The sequence below is a fragment of the Bubalus kerabau genome, chromosome 22, assembly GCF_029407905.1.
Source record: "Bubalus kerabau isolate K-KA32 ecotype Philippines breed swamp buffalo chromosome 22, PCC_UOA_SB_1v2, whole genome shotgun sequence".
NCBI lineage: Eukaryota > Metazoa > Chordata > Mammalia > Artiodactyla > Bovidae > Bubalus > Bubalus kerabau.
The window spans coordinates 51,076,030-51,095,751 of NC_073645.1; the positions used below are offsets into that span (position 1 = coordinate 51,076,030).

Sequence of the window (19,722 nt, forward strand, 5' to 3'; positions counted from 1 at the left end):
TCGGCCCCGCCCCCGCCCGCCGAGGTCTCGCCCCCGCCGCCGCGCGCATCCCGTCCGGCGGCCCTGGAGCCCAGGCCCCGCCCCCGCCCTGGTCCCGCCCCTCAGCGTCCTCGCCGCGCTTCCGCCGAATCCCGGCTCGCGCGGGCCCCGAGCACGCCGCCAGGTCCCGCCCCCAGGCCTCGGCCCCGCCCCCGCCCCGCGCCCGTCCCCCGGGCTTCCTGCGCTCCTTCGGCGTTGCGTGGTCCTGCGCTCTGAGCTCCTTGCGGTTGGCGGCTTAGGCAGCGCGGTGAGTTGTCTGGGTCACCTCCCGCCAAAGTTCGGGGCTCTCCCCGGGGAGAGCAGGCGTCTGCAGCCCGTCGGGCAGTCCAGCCCCCAGTGGTCCTCCGGGCACTCCCCCCGCCCCCCTTGCCATGGTGGTGGGGCCTGCTCGGACCCCCAGCCGCCCCTTGCTGGCCCCAGGAGCGACCAGGGGTTCCCAGCCTTCTCCCAGCCTGGGGTTCTTCTTCCAAGTACAATGACAGTGGCCTGGCCTGGGAGTTGTGCTGCTCCTGCCAAACCTCTAGTTGGTCAACACCTGCAAAGCCCTCCTGCTCTGCACTGGTCCCCAGCCTTCTGTTCCCAGGAAGCTTCCAGAAGCCCCTTCTCTGGCCCTCCTTGCAGGAGGCCCTTAGCAAACCGCCCGTGCAGAGGCCTCATGTCCTGTTCTTGGTGTGAGAGGAGGGCCCGCCTCTGTATACACTGTGCACTCACTGCGTCTGTAAACACTAACACGTGGATTGACCAAGTGGAAGTTTAAGAGCCACATACACTGAGCACGGTAATTCCCAAGGACGCGATAAACACAGCAGAGCAGTTCTCAACTGTATTCCTCACTCCCTGGGCTCATGATGAATCAAAGCGTGGTGTTTCTCTCTGTGTCTCAGCTCCTGGCTGACTTTGTTCCGGAAGCACGTTTTGTATACATGAGCACAGCTTTGGCTTGATTGCATGGATGGTCACCAGGCAGAGGGAGACTCCTTTGTCTAGAGAAGGGTTACCGCTGCTATTTGCGGAAGAACATGGAGGTGTTGAACATAAAGAGCTAAGAGTTAGACTGGCCTCGAACTCGGCGTCCGCACTATGAGTATCTCAGCCAAGGTGCTCCTCTTCCTCTCCCAGCCCAGGGCGTGATGGTGGGCGGGGGCTGAGTTGCTCTCATGAGTCCCCCAGTGCAGAAAACACTCAGGGAGGTAGAGAAGACAACACAAAGCTTAGCAGGCCCTGGGGCGATCGTCTTTAGGAAAAGGATGTCAGAGCTGCTGCCTCCCACCCGCGGCTGGTGGTTGATAACCTTTTAACTCAAGCTTGTCCCAGGAGGCAGTGACGCCAGGTCCATACTTGCTGAGGTCCAGAGCCCGTGAGCAGAGCTGGCCTGGCTCTGGGAGGCGTTTCATTTCTCCTTGGATTCTTGGTTTGCGTTAGGATTTGAGTGGGAGAGTCGAGTCTCTTACAGTCTGGGGGCAGGGTTGAAGCAGGCCTCAAGGGCAGAGCTCTATGAAGGTACTTTTCTCAGTGAGCATTCTTGCCATTAAAGCAAATCTGTATCACACAAAGTAGACCTAACTAGTGTTACCAGATGCTGCTTTAAAAAGGCCTCACTGTCAGAGATCCAGGTTTAAAGAAATAAAAACCCCGGGTGTGGACAGTGGTTAACATCTTACTCATGCTCAGCTGTGAAGGTTCTTAAACCTCCTTTTCCTGTCTGCTTTGGTCTTGCTGGAGTACCAGTGGAGCCTCACCTGGGCCTCATCTTCAGCTCAGGCCTGCGCTTCCACGGTTTCCCTTACGGGCGTCTCACTCAGGGCCCCTGTGTCCTTCCTGTGGGGAGGAGGGGAAGGCAGGCCTGGGCAAGCGTTCCTGTGGACTTCCTCCTCCAGGCCTCTCCTCCTGCTTTTTCCGGAACACCAAACAGTTTACAGTTCTCAGTATTTTTTAATAAACTTCCAAATTGTCTTTATTCTTATTTTGCAGAGGACAAACATTTAGAGGCCAGTGATTCAAACCAAGACTGTTGTTATTTCAACTCCCCTTTTGGGGGGCATCGATGCCATTTTCAGCTTATATTCTCCTTTGTAGGAAAAGCAGGAAGCGAAACAGTGATTTCTGAATTCTCTTTGCCAGTAAATCGTCTCTCTGGGCTTCCCTGATAGTTCAGTTGGTAAAGAATCCGCCTGCAGTGCAGGAGACCCTGGTTCGATTCCTGGGTCGGGAAGATCCCCTGGAGAAGGGAAAGGCTACCCACTGCAGTATTCTGGCCTGGAGAATTCCATGGACTGTGCAGTCCATGGGGTCACAGAGAGTTGGGCACAACTGGGCGACTCTCACTTTCGCTCAGTCTGCCAGTAGTCATCTGTCGTGTTATTGCCAGCTTTGTTTTCACTCTCACCCCACCTGCCTTCCTGGCCCCAGTGTGAGGTTCCTCTTTTCTGGCCACTTTCCCTGAGGCTTCTGACATCTTGAGGGGCCTCTGGGTGCTTGAGGCTTGTGTCTGGGGCTCCTTTGGCTCCTGTCACAGTCCCCTCTGACCCCGTTTCCTGCGTAGTTTCTGATACAACTGTTTGCTGAATGAGCTTGGGTCTTACCACAGATTATCACTTAAATGAAACCTGAAGATTTAAAAATCAGAGATATAGAAACATAATATTCGGTTGGCCAAAAAAATGTTCAAATGAACTTTTTGGCCAACCCAGTGTTACCATTGGAGGAAAGTGAGCTTTTCATATATACTCATGGTAAATGAACCAAGCCAGCGCCCATGCTTGGTCTGAAAGTGTTCGTAGTTTGTCTGGGTGAGGGAAGAAGGTGTGAGCTATGTGGGGTGGCCAGTTTTCACTTCTTTGACATCAGTTTTCCCATTCCGTTAGCTCTGGAGGCCTGACTTGGGCATGCTGTTGTTTAGTCACTAAGTTGTGTCTGACTCTTTGCAACTGCATGGACCGTAGCCCGCCAGCCTCCTCTGTCCATGGGCTTTCCCAGACAACAGTTATGGAGTGGGTGGCCATTTCCTTCTCCAGGGATCTTCCCAATCTGGGGATCTAACCTGCATCTCCTGCATTGGCAGGTGGATTCTTTACCACTGAGCTACCAGGGAAGCCCTGTATTCGGCTTGGTGGATGAATGTTTGACATCCACTGTTCGAGATGAAATACTGCAAGGTGTGTGTTCTGTGGCATTTGGGGAACTGCTGCTTATCTGCTGGTCAGTGGAAAGAAATAGTCTAGTTTTCTTTTCAGTTTTCTTAACAAGTGTTGTTCAGTCACAAAGTCATATCCAGTTCTTTGCAACCCCATGGACTGCAGCACTTAAACTTACTGTATAGGAGGGTTGTAAGGTTTGGCGAAAGCCACAAGACTATATGGGATCCAGTGAATGTCTTACTCCTTTATATCACTGTTAAAATGAATTGCTTAAGGAAAGGAATGAAGCATTTTTGTGACATTTTGTAACCTTTGAAGGACCCAGAGTGGTCTTGGCAGACGTGGCTCACGTATAAGTGGGTCAGAGACAGTGTCATGTCAAAGTGCTCAGAATCCTTGGCAGTTCAGCCAGTCTGTGGCTGCCACCCTCATGATATCTGCTCCAGCTGAACATCTAAACGCATAGGCTGCCCCAGGGGCCACTGACACAGCAGTGACATCCTTGTGTATGTGTGTGCTAAGTCGCTTCAGTCATGTCTGACTCTTTGCAACCCCACGGACTGGAGCCTGCCAGGTTCCTCTGACTGTGGGATTCTCCAGGCAAGAATACTGGAGCGGGTTGCCATTTCCTGCTCCAGGGGATCTTCCCAATCCAGGGATCGAACCTGTGTCTCTTATGTCTCCTGTATCGTCAGGCGGGTTCTTTTCTACTTGGGCCACCTAGAAAGCCTGTGACATCCTTGGCCACGTGCTAAATGCGGACACTTGTTTCTGATACTACAAGTTGTTTTCAGTTAGATTGAAGGCCTAGCAGAGGAGTGGGGGTCTCCAGGCTTCATGTCCCCCTTGTATACCCCGTCTCCCCAACCTGGAGTCAGCTCTTGTGGCCTGTGACACAGCTGTGATAAAACCAGTTAAAAATTCTGCAGAAACATTTTCTTAGTGCTGTTAAACGTACTGTCATGTGTGTCTGTGTGTGGCCGTGAAACGAATTGTGAGAGAGCAGTAAATGCCTAGCATGCTTGCTCTCCTACGTGGAAAATTCTCTTGTTAGAATAATTTCCTACCTGGAACACTTGTGAAGTCAGCAGAGTATCAGCCAGGCTCTGTTGCCTGTTCCCAGAAGTCTAGGGGTGAAACTGAATGTGCGGTCCACCAATGGCACGACTCATAAAAGCCAGCACTTGTTAAATCTATTTGTTTTTATTATAGACATCGATCTGCCAGTCGCAATAATGCATTTATGGACATTTTTCTGCAAGCACAGCGCTGGTGGCAGTTTTTACTGACAAATTGAGTCATATGGATAGTAGTTTAGAAAACTCTTACCTTATTGACGGATCGGGCAATTCCAGCTCTGGATGTTCAGAGGTTTTAGCTGGGTGGGAAAGGGAACTGAATTTCAGGGCAGGATATGGGACAAGACATTTAAATGTTGTACTTTAATTAAAAAAACAAACTGGTAGTTATTTCTCATTTGTTTTTTAAACTCTGAGCTACAGGTTACCCCCCAAAGCATAGGATTGTAAGGGGCTGAGGGTGTCCCCTTCAGATCCCGCCCTCTTGTTGGTGTCAGAAGTAAGAGCCACCCCCTGAAACGTGGGCTTCGTTGCTCCTCTTGAAGTGAGACACTCGTGAGCTGTAGCAGAGCATTTCTCAGAGGTGGTCTGAGCCTGCTGGTCTCAGAATTACCGAGGGTGCTGGTTAAAAAGGAGATTATTGGGTCAGAACCCAGGAGGCTATCTTTGCAAGCTCGCCAGGGGGCCCTAACGTTTGAGCATCTCCCGGGCAGTCTTGGGGGTCTCCACCACCCCCCTGAGCGCAGTGGAGAAGAGCTCTGCGGCCCACATACCCCGGCCGGCATCGCTGTTCTGAGTCGCCCATGCCTGTGGGTCTGTCTATGGTTTGTAAGTCCTCAGAGGCGTGTGAATCTCTTCGAATTGCAAACCCGACATGTTATCCTAGGTTTATAGTGTTCGGTCTTATGGTTATGACAGAAGATGCAAATGTTACCAAAACTTTGGCATTAGTTTTACAAACAAATGCTAAGCAGGGACCGCAGTGTTGTACTTCACGCCCATCTTTCCTTCTGAATGGCTGGCCTGTCTTTTTCACCCTCTGGGTACAAGCATTTTTATGGTCTTGGGTCAGGGTTAACTTCCATATGTACAACTGAATGCATTTTTGGGGAACTGAACTGAATTTTTACTGATGAAGTGCTGGAGTTGTGGGTGGGAGAACCACGGAAGGGGTTCCGGTGATGCCGTTTCCTGGCTGCGTGGCTTTGGGCAGCTGCTCACCCCCCAGCTGCCTCCTCTTCTACGGGATGGCCGTGATCACACGGACTTGGTCCCCCTGGACGAGTGTTAGCACGGGAAGTCATGGATGGCCGTTTGTGAAGCATGAAGCACAACCTGGATAGAAATTTTAATTTGGAACCATAGACTCATAGACCGATGAGACTAACTGTAAAAAGGGTGAGGAACCAACCAGAATCCTTGTTTCCCTCCAGTCTAGTGAGCATCCTGCTTTTCAGTTCAGTTCAGTTCCTCAGTTGTGTCCGACTCTTTGTGACCCCATGGACCGCAGCATGCCAGACCTCTTTGTCCATCACCAACTCCCGGAGCTTGCTCAAACTCATGTCCATTGAGTCGGTGATGCCATCCAACCATCTCATCCTCTGTCGTCCCCTTTTCCTCCCACCTTCTATCTTTCCCAGCATCAGGGTCTTTTACTTTCAGTCCAATCAGGATCCTTGTTTTCCCCTCCTCCAATCAGTATTCTTGTCTGTATACCCCACCCCAACCAGTCGGCATCCTAGTTTTACACGTTTACACTACCCAAGCCCTCACTTGGGGTGTTACACACAGGGTTAAGGTTGTAGCCACTGGGAACAAGACTGAGTCAGTTTGGACCTAGTTCTGTTAGTTACTATCCGTGACCTGAGTGAGGTCACTTAATCTCTTCTAAGCCTTGGTTTCTCCAAAACCCAAGAGAATGGCACTGTCGTTCTTAGGGCTGTTGTGGGGTTTTGGGAGAGAATTCCATCTGGGGGAATCAGCCCAGGCCTGGCCCGCGGAGAACACTGAATGATAATTGTTGCTCGTATTTGTTAACTCAGTTGCAAAACCGTCTCTGGTGGAGGCAGGACTGGGGATGGGGTCTCGGTTGGGCTCCCCCTCTACTGTGTCTGTGAACCCGCGTGTCTGTGGCCCTGTTGGGTCTGGAGGGTCATGAAGCCTGGTCCTGATTTGCCAAGTCTCTAAAACCCCTTTCGTCTCTAAGGAGGTGGTTTGCCCAGATGCCTGTTGGCAGTTTTGCAGTGGATGATTTGGGAGCCCCCGAGGTGGCTGGCCTCAAGGTGCTTCCGCTCTGTGGCAGAGCTCTGAGTGTGCAGGGGTGCTTTGCCGGCGGCAGGCTTGTGCTCTGTGGGCCTGGAGCAGGCAGGGGGGCTTAGGGAGCGCGCTCCCAGTGGGCACCACCCGGCTCCAATGGCCCCAAGCCACTGTCTTCAGGAGGCCCAACCTTAACCACCTGTTAAATTGAAAGAACTTCCTGGAGGACCAGACACAGACTCCGACTCTACGGCCACAGCCGGGAACCAGCAGCGACACCAGCATATGACACTGTCTTCCTCTGTGGACTCCCCTGGGGGCTCAGACGGTGAAGCGTCTGCCTGCAGTATGGGAGACCCGGGTTCAACCCCCAGGTCTGGAAGATCCCCTGGTGAAGGGAATGGCAACCCACCCCAGTATTCTCACCTGGAAAATCTCATGGACGGAGGAGCCTGGGAGGCTATAGTCCATGGGGTTACAAAGAGTTGGACACAACCGAGCGACTTCACTTTCACTTTCCCGCGTAAAGGGTAACGAGGTCCGGTTGGTGAGCTTTGTCAGAATTTGATCTGCAGTGAGTTTTGTGTGCATGGGGAAATGGGCCTTATTTTTGGGTCTCTACCCTCATGTCGGGTTCAGCCTGATAGAGTAGCATTCCAGAAGGTTCTGGCCAGTGCAATGGTGATACCCTCATACATTTTTTGAAGGCCTGCTGGGAACTTCACCCAGTCGGTCCCAGGGAATTCCCGAGGTCACTGCTGAGGGGGACACTCGGGGTCTTTGTCTTGCCTGTGAGTGTCTGGCCTGCACAGGGCCCTGGGGTAGGAGTGATCAGCCCAGGTTTATTTATAACTAGAGCAGCGTTTCCCATTCACCTTGCAAGCCGCCTTTGCAGCCATGAAACGGGCACTGTCAAAAGTCCTTTTTGGGGTCAGAACATGGGGTAAAGATACATGCCTGTATTTCAGGAGGTGCTGTCACCTGGAGTTGTTGGGCTCGTGCTTTGGGGTCCATCTGGGGGCGTTTCTGGTGGGGAGTGTGGGGTGATGGGGGGACAGCTGGGGGAGAGGCCCAAGTTAAGGATCCCCTTTGTTAAAGAGAAGAGCCAGCATTCGGTGTGTATGTGTTTTATTCCCATAAGACAGTCCTCCGGGAAGTGGGAAGTGGGGGCAAGCTGGCTGTGGAGGGGAGTTGGCCCTGTCTGTTGGGCCTGGCATTTGGGTGCTGAAGCTGGGAGATTGCCTTACTGTACCTGTTTGTTCAGCCAGAAATGTCAGCGGGGAGGAGTGAGGCTCGTTAACAGGCCTCTCCATCCCCAGCCTGTGCTCCATGGGGTTACCTGTGCTTTCCTGCAGGTAGTCACAGAATCTGTACAATGAAACTGTCAAGACTGGGCTCTGCAGTCACATCAGAATGTAGATTACCAATAAGGTGCGTGCTCAGCCTCTTCAGATGCAGGTCATGGACCGTGGGACTGGCCGAGTGGCCGGGGAGCCCATGCTGGAGGATGAGAGGCAATGGCCAGGGAGGGAGGCCCCGGTGGTCCCTGGTGGTCCCAGTGGATGTGGTCGGGGGAGGCAGGGGAAGGGGGAAAACAGGTGCTGCCTGGCGACATGCCCACAGCCAGACTCCGCCCGAGGTTGCCAGGTGCTGTACTTGTCACCGGGCTCTGGCACACTGGAGAGGCAGTGCCGGGGGACAGGGACTCAGAGGAGCCGGTGTCCTGGAAGTGAACAGCAACCCTTGCTTGTGAGGCTTTCCACACTCAAGTGGAAGTTCCTTGAATAAAGGGTGAGGCACAGAAATGATGTATGCCCAAAAGTTAGTGAATTCAGCCAGCTATCCCGAGAAAGCCCATGTGTGCTGTTCTTTATTGTGCAGAAGAATCTGTTTCTGTCACCACTGTGTTATCATCAGATTAAGCTGTCGAGTCAGATGGATGGTGAGTCGAGGCGGCTGCTGGCTGATTGCTGGACCCGCACCGACCATCCGTCTCCGGGCCGCCCTGGGGGCAGGGGCTGCTGGGGAGGAGGGCAGCAGCGGGCGGGGGGGTCACCGGAGGGTGGCTGCGCCCGGCAGGGGGCTGTTGAAATTTGTTGCAAGAACAGTTACTTAGAACCAAATGCAGGTTCTAAAATGAAATATTCCTGAAATGCAGCATTATCCACCTCTCTGACTACTGGTGTGGTCGCCTTCTGCCCCCAGAAGGACAGGCTCCGGAGAGCCATGCGTTCTGTCCGTCCTGGGCAGCCACCAGTTTAATGGGACGTGGGACTTTTCTGGGCTGACACTGGGGACCCCGGGCAGGCCGAGTGGTTGATAGCCCTGGACACGCTCAGCCCTGGGTTGGGGGCGACATGCTCACTGGCTCCCCACCACCAGCTTGGACCCACGTGGGCCCTGAGTCACAATCAGGGGTTCAGTTTCCCTAAACTAAAAGTACGGGCTTTAAAGACTTCCTCTTAGGTGTTCCTACCCTGTTTATTTTTGCCTTGAGTGTGATGAGAACGTGTCCTGGACCCGCTGTTCTGTCCTGGACTGAGAACCTGCTGCTGTCCAGGGATATCCTCTGGACCATTTGTCAGGCAGAAGAGCCCCTAAGGTCACAGTTCTGATTTCCTCGTGGTGTTCTCTCCAGAGGCCATCTCTGGGCCCAAGGTACTTTTACACATGGCTATGGACAATCCAGGCGGGGTGGATTCTGGAGAAGGTTACTGAGATACTCTTTTGCGTTGGCTGGAAGTCATGTTTCTGGTGGTTTCAGATGTGGAGGCAGCTGTTTGACGTGCCTCAGTCCTGCCCTGGTGTTCGTGTGGCAGAGCCTACTTCTTAGAGAAGCTCCGAGGCCTGGCGGTGTGGGTGTCTGCTCCGTTCTGCCCAGTGCACGGCTCAGCACAGAGGGGCCCTGGCACCGGGCTGCCTGGGGCTGAGCTCAACGGGAGCATCACCCGTTGGAAGCCAGGCAGGTTCTCTGTGCGGGGCCAGGTCGGCTCTGTCAGCTCTCAGGTTGGAGGCTGTCTCTTGGGATGGAGAGCAGCGTCCTCGTGGACTCTGGGTTCAGGTGGCTGACCTTTCCCGTCTCCTGTCCCTCCGCCACCGATGGAGGTGCTGCCTGGCTGCAGCCTCTGCCGCCTGGGTCCTTTCTGCCTGGTGCGCCCCAGGCTGTCTCCCTGCTTCTGTCCCTGAGCACTGCTGCCCCACAGGGCCCTGTAAGCTGGCACGCAGGCAGCGAGGACTGCTTCCTTCTCCTCCTCTTGGAGGTAGGGGCGCAGAGATGCTCCAAGGGGACCCCTCTTTCCCACCCAGGCCCCAGAGCAACATGAGCCTGTGAAGCTCCTTTTGGTGCCGCTTTTAGCCCCAAGGCCCTCCATGTTTGTTCTGGCAGCTTCTCTCGAAACCTATGCATCAGCTCTTCAATCTCAGAGTGAATGAGTGGGAGGCTCCAGAGAGTCTTGCCTGGGGATCCTCTTCTGATTCAGCCTGATGGTAGACCATGTCTGCTCCCAGGCTCTCCCTGAATCCTTCCCATGGCCCCGCCCTTCTGGAAGCCTCCTCAACCCCTGTAATGTCTCCTCCCCTCGGGCCCATCACACGTACACTCGGGTTTCTGATTGACTTGTATCGTTCTTGTCTCTTGATGCTGGTGTTCTGTCTTGGAAACTCTCCGTGGCCTGGTGTGGGGCTTCTGCCTGATGCAGGGCACAGGTTGCTGTGGACAGAACGTGCCCCTACAATCTACGTGTTGAAGCCCTGACCCCCACTGTGACTGGATTGGGAGATGGGGACGTTAGGGGATTGTTTAGAATAACTGAGGTTGGAAGAAGGGGCCCCAGTCCAGTCGGATTGGCAGCCTTATGAGAAAAGAGAGAGGGTGATCTTACCGGCAGCAGGTGGCTGCCTACAAGCCAGGAAGAGAGCCCTCACCAGAAACCAAATCAGCTGGAGCCTTGATCTTGGACTTACCAGTCTCCAGAACTGTGAGAAAATGAATTTCTGTCTGTTAAGCCACTTAGTATGTGATATTCTGTTATAGCAGCTCGATCTGACTAATATAAGGTGAGGTGCAGACTAAATAATGTTACTTCAAAAGCACAGAACTCATGAGGGGTTTGCATATGAAGCTGGCATTTGGAGATAAAGATAACTTGGTAATCAGTGTTCAAAAATAGGATTGTTTGCAGGTTTAGCTCTTGGCATCCCGAAAGGTGTGTATCAGAATAAAAGAAAACAGGATGAACAGAAACCCAAGCCTTATTACCAGGATCCCAGAGATTTTAGAAAGGAAATCTGGCAGATTTGGTCAAGACACCAGAGGGCCAGTGGACCATGGACAGGCCTGGTCTTATCCTGGTGCAGGCGGACCCTGCTGAAAGCAGTCAAGGCCCCTGGCCCTGAGGGAGGCTGGGAGGCGGGGCTGGAGCAAATGCTGGGCGACTGGGTTTCCTGAGCATGAAGAGGGCTGATAGCAGTGGCCTACAGCCTCAGCCTGTTGGTTGCGAGTTTCTGTTGCTTTTCTATTTTCTCTCGATTCGGGGTCAGTTTGTACTGTGCTCCTGCTGGAACCGAGGAGCATCACATGGTCACTCTACTGGGCTCTAGCGAGGACCCTAAGAACCATGCAATTTGCTGCTTTTCATGCTAAGTTGTCTTGAGGATTTTTGGATGTCTCTGTAGAGTTGCAGACTAAGCAGGGCACTTCTCCCTGGAAGCCTGCCAGCCCACACGTGCACCAGACTGGCCCATGTTAAAACTGTGGCCATCGGTGAGGGGATGTAGTAAATAAAGCTGAGACTTAGATTTACTTCTGCCCAGGTTGCCAGTCTGCCAGAAGCCACAGTATGTGTTGTGGTTCTGCAGAATGTCTCAAACGTGCGGGTATTTTTAGGATTGTTGCAAGGAATGCTGAAGTTGTGAACTTTCACCATTTCTGAGCTTCGACCCTTTGTGTCTTCAGAGGATGACCAGCACTGTGCTCCGTGGTCCACTCGGGGCCCAGCGGTGGCTGGGAGAGACTGCTGTGTCCCGGGGGGAGAGGCTGGGGTCCGGGGTGGCATTGTGGGCTGTGCTTAGTACCATACTATTGACACCTGAAATGGGGGTTCGCATCCACAGTTATGTTTTATTTATCAGCGCAGCTATGCTTGTCGTTTCATTCCGTACTGAGAGTCTAAGAATAGGATTAACCTTGAGGCCCCTCTTGTGATTATTAGTGATTGATTCTGTTTAAGCTTGAAATCAATAAGAGGGCCTCGTGGTGTGCCGTGCGTCCGTAAACAGGGTTCTGTGACAGTAGTCATACCGGTTTGTCCCCAGAGCAGACTGGCTGGCGCTCCAGCATGTGACCCGTTTCATATACCTGCTCTGGTGTCCTGTGTTCCTTGCGGGACTTGTGTTGGTACCGCTGCCAGTGTGCCCAGCCCCTGGCGGGCAGGGCGGGGACGTGCAGTCGTTGGTCTGCGAGCACCGTAACGTGAAAACACTTCAGGCTGTTCAAAGTATATTTTAGAAGTGTGCATTGGGACTTCGGGGTGTTATATCGAAAAGCCCAATTGTACAGTTACCATGGGAACCCAATTAGAATAGATTGCTTGATTTTGGGGGGACGGTGGTCTTGCATCTTGACCAGAAATCTAGTGAGTTTTAACTGTTTTCACGTTCCTACACTGACTTGCTCCACCAAAGCATTATTTCTTCACCCTCCTCCTCGTTTCCAGCTTTAAGCCAAAATAGAAACAAGTTCTCTAGTGGTGGTTCAGGAGCAAGTCTCCTAGAGAAATGTGACCAGGTTTGTGTGGGAAAGTTTCTGCAGGTGATGGGAGCGGTGGGGGTGGCAGCCAGTGTTTAAGAAGATGCGGCAAATAGGCGTTTTCCTCTGGTAACACGGGGTGCTCTCATGTCCCTCTCCTTGTGCTCTGGGCGTCGGGTGGGGAAACAGGTGCACCTCTGCTCTTCCTCGTGTTTGCAGGTGGGCAATCGGGTTGTGAAAGGCCCTGGGTTTTCCGGATGGAGAGAGCAGGTGGGTGGGCAGGGCGAGATCACAGGACTCGTCCCTCCACTCCTGTATTCCTATCACTGTTTGGGCTCAGCAACTTGGCACTCCTAAAACTTCCTAGAGACTCCAGAGTCATACATCAGTGCAACGTTGAAAAAGTTTTAAGTATTTACTAATTCATTTAAGCAATGCCAAACATTTTTTGTTGCTCAAGTGTTGTATTTAATATTTTCTTACTGCTTCTCTGTCTCCCTGTTCTATAAATTATAAGAAAGGAGCGTTGAAATCACCAACTGTGGCTGGAGATTTGTCTGTTTCCTATTGTGTTCTCTGTTCTTGCTTCATCTGTTTCAAAGTCTTTTATTAGGTGCATGCTTATTTAGAATTTTTACATCCTTTTGGTGAATTAACCCTTTTACTCTTAATGGCCTTTAGTCTTAGCAATTTCCTTGTTTTGAAATTATGTGTTTGATATTCAGATAGCCACTCCAGCTTTCTTTCCATTACCATTTCTATGGTGAATGTTTTCCCATTCTTTCACATTTTATCTTTACACTTAACACATCTTTCTTATAGACAGCTTGCTAATCATAAGGTCTTTTTAAAATTGAAGTATTCAGACTACTTACATGTTATGTAATTATCAGTGTGGTTGGGTTCAAGGGCACCACCTTGATATTTGTTTTCTCCTTGTTCTGTTTGTTCCTTCACTCTTCTCCCTCCATTTTCCTGCCTTTGTTCAGACTCTGAATATATTTTAAAAATTATTTCAATTTACCACATATGTGCATTGGCTCTTACTGGCTCTAGGGTGTGTAATGGTCATAATTAGCTCATCATAGGCTGCATTCACATCATATTATTCATCGTCATGTACAGTGTAAGAACCTTCCATGAGTATATTTCAATTTCTCTCATCCTATTTTGGGGATTATAGTTATTTAGTATGTTTTATTTCTACATATGTTATAAACTCCAAAATATACTTTTATTATTTTTGTTTTAGGCAGTCAGTTGTCTTTTAAAGAGATTAAAATTGAAAAAACTTATATTTATTTGCATACTTACCCCTTGCATGTTCTCTACTCTTAGGAACTATGAATTTCCATCTGGCAGTCCTTTTTAATGCCTATGGAACGTGCACCAGTGTTTCTCAGATAAAGGTCTACTAGTGTATGAATTGGCTTACTTTTTCTGTTTTTGGAATAAGGCTTTATTCTGACTTTCATTCTTGAAAGATATTTTGCCTGTCACAGAATTCTGTATTGACCCTTTTCTTTTTTCCTGTTTTCATGCTTTAAACACGTTCCATTGTGTCCTGCCTTGCATAGTTTCTGATGATCAGTTTGCCGTCCCTCTTAATTTTGTGTCTCTGTGTGTGATCGTCTTCCCCCACGTCTTCTGACCACTTCTCAGGTTTTTTCTTTATGACTTCTTTTCAGCAATTTGTTTATGATTTGCCTTGGTTTAGTTCTTTATGTTTTCTCCTGCTTTGGTTTCATTGAGTTTCTTGCAATAGTGAGTATAGGTTTTAATCAAATATGAATAAATAGTAATTATTTCTTCAAATAATTTTCTGCCTTTTTCTGGGATTCCCAGTTGCATGTGTGTGGCACCTCACTCGAGCACTCTTGCCTGGAAAATCCCATGGATGGAGGAGCCCGGTAGGCTGCAGTCCATGGGGTTGCTGAGTCGGACATGAGTGAGCGACTTCACTTTCACTTTTCACTTTCATGTATCGAAGGCAATGGCAACCCACTCCAGTGTTCTTGCTTGGAGAATCCCAGGGACGGGGGAGCCTGGTGGGCTGCCGTCTATGGGGTCGCACAGAGTCGGACACGACTGAAGCGACTTAGCTTAGCTTAGACTGCCTGATGTTGTCTCACATCTTACTGATGCGGTGCTCATTTTCTTTGGTCTTTTTCCCTTTTTCTTCCTGGATAGTTTAAAAAATGTCGTATGTTCATTTTTACTCACTTCCCCCCCCTTCTGCTGTATGTGCTTTGTTAATCACATCAGGTAATTTTTCATTTCAGATAGTCTATTTTATATCTGCATTCCATTTGGGTCTCTCTTACATCTTATGTGTTTTCATAATGTTATGTTTTCTTCTATCTTCTTGAACATATGAGACATATTCATAGTAGCTGTTTTAACCCAGGCAGGCTGGCTTCAGAGTCTGGGACCTTTGGTGCATGGATTTTGTGACAGCATTTTGGCTGACAGGAGACTTTTCTGTTTGTTTTCTGATTCTTGGCTGTATTTAGATCATTGTGGCTGCCAGCGGACCATGTGCTACTAGAGAAAATTAAATATGGCAGGAAACCCGGACTGGGGATAGCTTGAAGGGAACATGTCAGTCGCTCAGTTGTATCTGACTCTTTGTGACCCCACGGACTGTAGCCCACCAGACTCCTTTGTCCATGGGATTTTCCAGGCAAGAATACTGGAGTGGGTAGCCATTACCTTCTCCAGGTGATCTTCCTGACCCAGGGATCAAACCCATGTCTCCTGCATTGCAGGCAGATTCTTTTCCATCTGAGCCATCAGAGAAGCCCAAGGATAGCTTTCTAGGGTCCAAATGAACCTGAAATGGAGCCTATAGGTGGCCATGATGAAAAGGGAAGAGGATGTCCTTAGTAAGTGACTGTCACCATTCAGGAGAGAGAGACCTTTTCCTGTGGAGAAGTTTGTCTAGGAATTTTAGAATAAGGGATGGTAAGTGATTTTTAAAAAATTCAGGAATGTTTTGGTTTGATTTTGTTTGGTTGTGAGTCCTCAGTGGAAGCCAAGCGTATCACATTGTTGCTTAGGGACCTAAGAAGGATGGTCCAGGGGGATCACACTGCTGGCCCTCCTTGACTCAGGGGCAGGGCACAGGGAGAGGCCTGACTGCAGTGGGTGTCTCAGGGCGGGTCTGTGTCACCCGATGTCCTGTGGAAGCAGAGGGCAGCCGCAGAGTGGCCATTGGAGCCATCCCACTTGGTCTTGCTCAGCTCTGACTTCTGGTGGACATGAGAGGCGCTGGGGGAGAGTGGAGCGCCCCAGGTCAGGACTGCAGATACGGCCGTTCCTTGTCTGATCTCTGCATCCACTTGTCTCTGTTCAGAATGGCCCCACCCCGGCAGCCCTTGGCCACCTGTGGCTCTTGCTCCTCCCAGTGGCCCTGCCTTCTGGGCTCTGGTGACGCCTCATCTTCCCACCATCCCCCTGGATGAAAGGTGGGAGCAGCCAAGTCCTGAGGGGGCTCACCCTCTCCTGCTGGCCTCGCGATGCTCCCGTTCCTTGTGTATCCACCTACTTCCTTTGTTTAAAGGGCCTGGGGGGTTTCCTGTTTATGTGAGGTAGATCCAGGTCAAGGCTGGGAGTGACTCATGGGTGAGTGACACATAGGTGTTCGGTGATGTTGGGAGAAATAAGTTGAGTTTCTGTCAAGAAATTTAAAGCATGTTATTTGGGGTTTTACTCCCAAGGAGGGGCTTCCCAGGTGGCTCAGTGGTAAATAATTCTCCTGCCAATGCAGGAGACCTGGATTCGATCTCTGGGTCAGGAAGAACCCCTGGAGAAGGAAATGGCAACCCACTCCAGTATTCTCCATGGGAAATCCTACGAAGAGAGGAGCCTGGTGGGCTATCATCCGTGGGGTCACAAAAAGTCGGACATGATTTAGTGACTAAATGACCACCACCTCCAAAGGAGGATGATTCCAGCTAGCTCCATGTGGAAAGGACAGAATTGGGAAGTCAGAGAAAATTAAGGGCATTTTCAGTTCAGATGACTTTTCTCTTGTCACCGCTGTGGTTTTAAATGTGTGGCGTCAACAGAAAGGTGGTTTGCTGAGGACTGTCACGTTGGTGTTTCATGCTGTCTAAGAGGAGACCAGACTGTGAAAGAGTGCATTTCTCCCAGCTGAATCTACAGGCACTGCAGGTGTATCTCAGGCCAGCCTGGACCTTCATCGCTGATGTTTAATAGAGCTTAAGACAGCATGGGCTTCCCTTGTGGCTCAGATGGTAAAGCGTCTGCCTACAATGCAAGAGACCTGGGTTCGGTCCCTGGGTCGGGAAGTTCCCCTGGAGAAGGAAATGGCAACCCACTCCAGTATTCTTGCCTGGAAAATCCCATGGATGGAGGAGCCCTATAGGCTACAGTCCATGGGGTCACAAAGAGTCAGACATGACTGAGCGACTTCACTTCACTTCACTTCACTTCAAGATAGCATTAACCCCTGTGTTGCCATCTGTCTGGCCATGCAGGGAGCTCTGCATGTGAGAACTGAACCCCTTGCCTGGGGGCACGTGTGACTTGTTCTGCACGTGGTGCCGCAGGCCGGGCTGCCTCTGCTGTGCTTCTCTCACAGCCCTGTGCACACCTAGGAAGGTCAGGGTACGTGTGTGCGTCCCCTTTGCTGTGCACCTGAAGCAAACAGCATCGTCGATCAACTGTACTCCCATATAAACTAGACGTTAACAGAGAGTGCCTGTGTTCACAGAAGCGTGTGAGGACGTGGGGGTTGCTTCGGGGGTGCCACGCGAGCATTCGGAGCGCGTGGCCGTGACTGCTCTGATGGTGCCCAGCGCGTCCCCCGCTGGGCGGTGCCTCCTGTCGTGTGTGAGTGCTCACGGCGCCCCATTGATGCCACGTGTCTGCAGTTCTTGTGGAACTAAAGGGGAAGTGTGTTCACTCACAAAGTTTGCAGTTACATACAAATTTTAGTCTGCACGTACAGATATCCATAGTGTGTTGGTTTCCAGCTGGAGACTAATCTGTTTTGTTTTGTTTTTTTCAGTCTCAGATGATTAAGTTTTGAAAGTTTCTCTTAGCATAATATTCAGCTTCTGGAAAAAGTATTCATTGCTCTTTCCCGTCACAAGGTGCACGTTTCCAGGTTTTGTCAGTTTTCCATTTTGTGGAATTTTGACTTCAGGGTTCTTTGCTACATTAATTTGATCTTCCCTGTTCTTCTGATGCAGATGTTTTCTTTCCTTTTTTCTTTCCCTCCCTCTTTGCTGCTGCTGCTGCTGCTAAGTCGCTTCAGTCGTGTCCAACTCTGTGTGACCCCAGACACGGCAGCCCACCAGGCTCCCCCCGTCCCTGGGATTCTCCAGACAAGAACACTGGAGTGGGTTGCCATTTCCTTCTCCAATGCATGAAAGTGAAAAGTGAAAGTGAAGTCGCTCAGTCGTGTCCGACTCTTAGCGACCCCATGGACTGTAGCCCACCAGGCTCCTCCGTCCATGGGATTTTCTAGGCAAGAGTACTGGAGTGGGGTGCCATTGCCTTCTCCATCCCTCCCTTTTTGGTCCTCCCCTTTTTTACTTTTTAAAATTTTGTGTTGTTTGAAACCCACTAAGGAGCGTATGAGATACACATGTAAGCCGTGGAGTGAAAGTCTTGAGCAGGACACCTGTCGCCGCCTCACTGAGTGGGGTTTGTCTGGGTGCTTCCTCTCCCTCCCCAGCCCTGAGCAACACACACACTCGGTTGCTTGGTATTTTGTTTCATCAGTTTAAATATTTCGTTTCATTTTCTTCTGGTTTCTGAGGCTTCTGTGGAGACATCAGCTGTCAGCCTTGCTGTTGCCCCTTTGAAGGTAGTGGGAACCTTTTACTCTGGTTGCTTTTAAGATTTTTCTCTCTGGTTTTCCATTTCTCTGTGGTTTGGAACTAATTAACTGTGTGGTTGTGAGTTTTCTTCATACTGAACCCTGTTTGGAGTTTGCTGAGCTTCTTGAATCGCGGGGTTGGTATCTGTTACTTGTTTTGGAAAATTCTCGATGCACTGATCCATATATGTCCCTTCTTCATCTGCTCCTTTCCTTCTGGGGGTGAATCATGGAGCTTGTCCCGTTTCCTGTGTCCTCGCGGCTCGGGGGCTCTTGTTCGCTGCTCACTCTCCTGCTCTCCTCCTCTGCCGTGGTTTGCATTCTCTCTGCGGGCCTGTCTCATCGACCACAGACCCCGTTTCCTACACCATTCCATCTCCTGTTAATCCTATCCAGTGAGCTCTGAATTCCAAACTTTGTGTTTGCAGTTCTAGAATGTCCATTTCATATTTTTATAATGTATTTCAATTTAGTATTTAAAATTCTCGTCTCATTCATTTTGTCTGTCTTTTCCTATTTTTAAACACAACAACCATAATTATTCTAAAGTTCTTGTCTGTTAATACCAGTATGTTGGAAATACACTCTTCTGCTTGTATTTTCTGTTTTCTCTTGACTGTATAGTATGCACATGCACACGTGTATGCACGTATGTGCATACACATATCACACGGGATAATTTCTGTATGTGGGATAATCCCAGTGTTGTGTATAGCTCTTTTACTTGATTTTTTTTCATAAGTGCTTATCTGTGAAACTGAAATCTTTGCCAACATAATTTCCAGAGATGACATGAGTTCTGTTCCATTGCTCCGTCATGTCCGACTGTGACCCCATGGACAGAAGCACGCCAGGCTTCCCTGTCCATCACCGACTCCTGGAGCTTGCTCAAACTCATGTCCATCAGGTTGGTGATGCCATCCAACCATCTCACCCTCTGTCATCCCCTTCTCCTCCTGCCTTTAATCTTTCCCAGCATCAGGGTCTTTTCCAATGAGTCAGTTCTTCACATCAGGTGGTCAAAGTATGGAACTTCAGCTTCAGCATCAGTCCTTCCAATGAATATTCAGGACTGATTTCCTTTAGGATGGACTGGTTGGATCTCCTTGCAGTCCAAGGGACTCTCAAGAGTCTTCTTCAACACCACAGTTCAAAAGCATCAATTCTTCAGCACTCAGCTCTATGGTCCAACTCTCACATCCATATGTGACTATTGGAAAAACCATAGCTTTGACTAGACATATCTTTGTCAGCAAAGTGATGTCTCTGCTTTTTAAAACACTGTCTAGGTTTGTCATAGCTTTTCTTCCAAGGAGCAAGCATCTTTTAATTTCATGGCTGCAGTGATTTTGGAGCCCAAGAAAAGAAAGCCTGTCACTGTTTCCATTGGTTCCCCATCTATTTGCCATGAAGTGATGGGACTGGATGCCATGATCTTAGTTTTCTGAATGTTGAGTTTTAAGCCAGCTTTTTCACTCTCCTCTTTCACTTTCATCAAGAGGCTCTTTAGTTCCTCTTCACTTTCTGCCATAAGGGTGGTGTCATCTGCATATCTGAGGTTATTGATATTTCTCCTGGCAATCTTGATTCCAGCTTGTGCTTCTTCCAGCCCAG

At 50.2% G+C, this 19,722-nt stretch overlaps 1 long non-coding RNA gene across 2 annotated transcripts in view; it reads left to right on the plus strand.

The window, feature by feature from the left end:
• Positions 1-200: 200 nt before the first annotated feature.
• Positions 201-19,722, plus strand: part of LOC129637061 (uncharacterized) — a 35,581-nt gene continuing 16,059 nt past the window's right edge. For both annotated transcript variants that reach the window (XR_008707330.1, XR_008707331.1), the window contains exon 1: positions 201-286. This is a non-coding gene — a long non-coding RNA (uncharacterized LOC129637061). The remainder of the gene's footprint in view (positions 287-19,722) is intronic.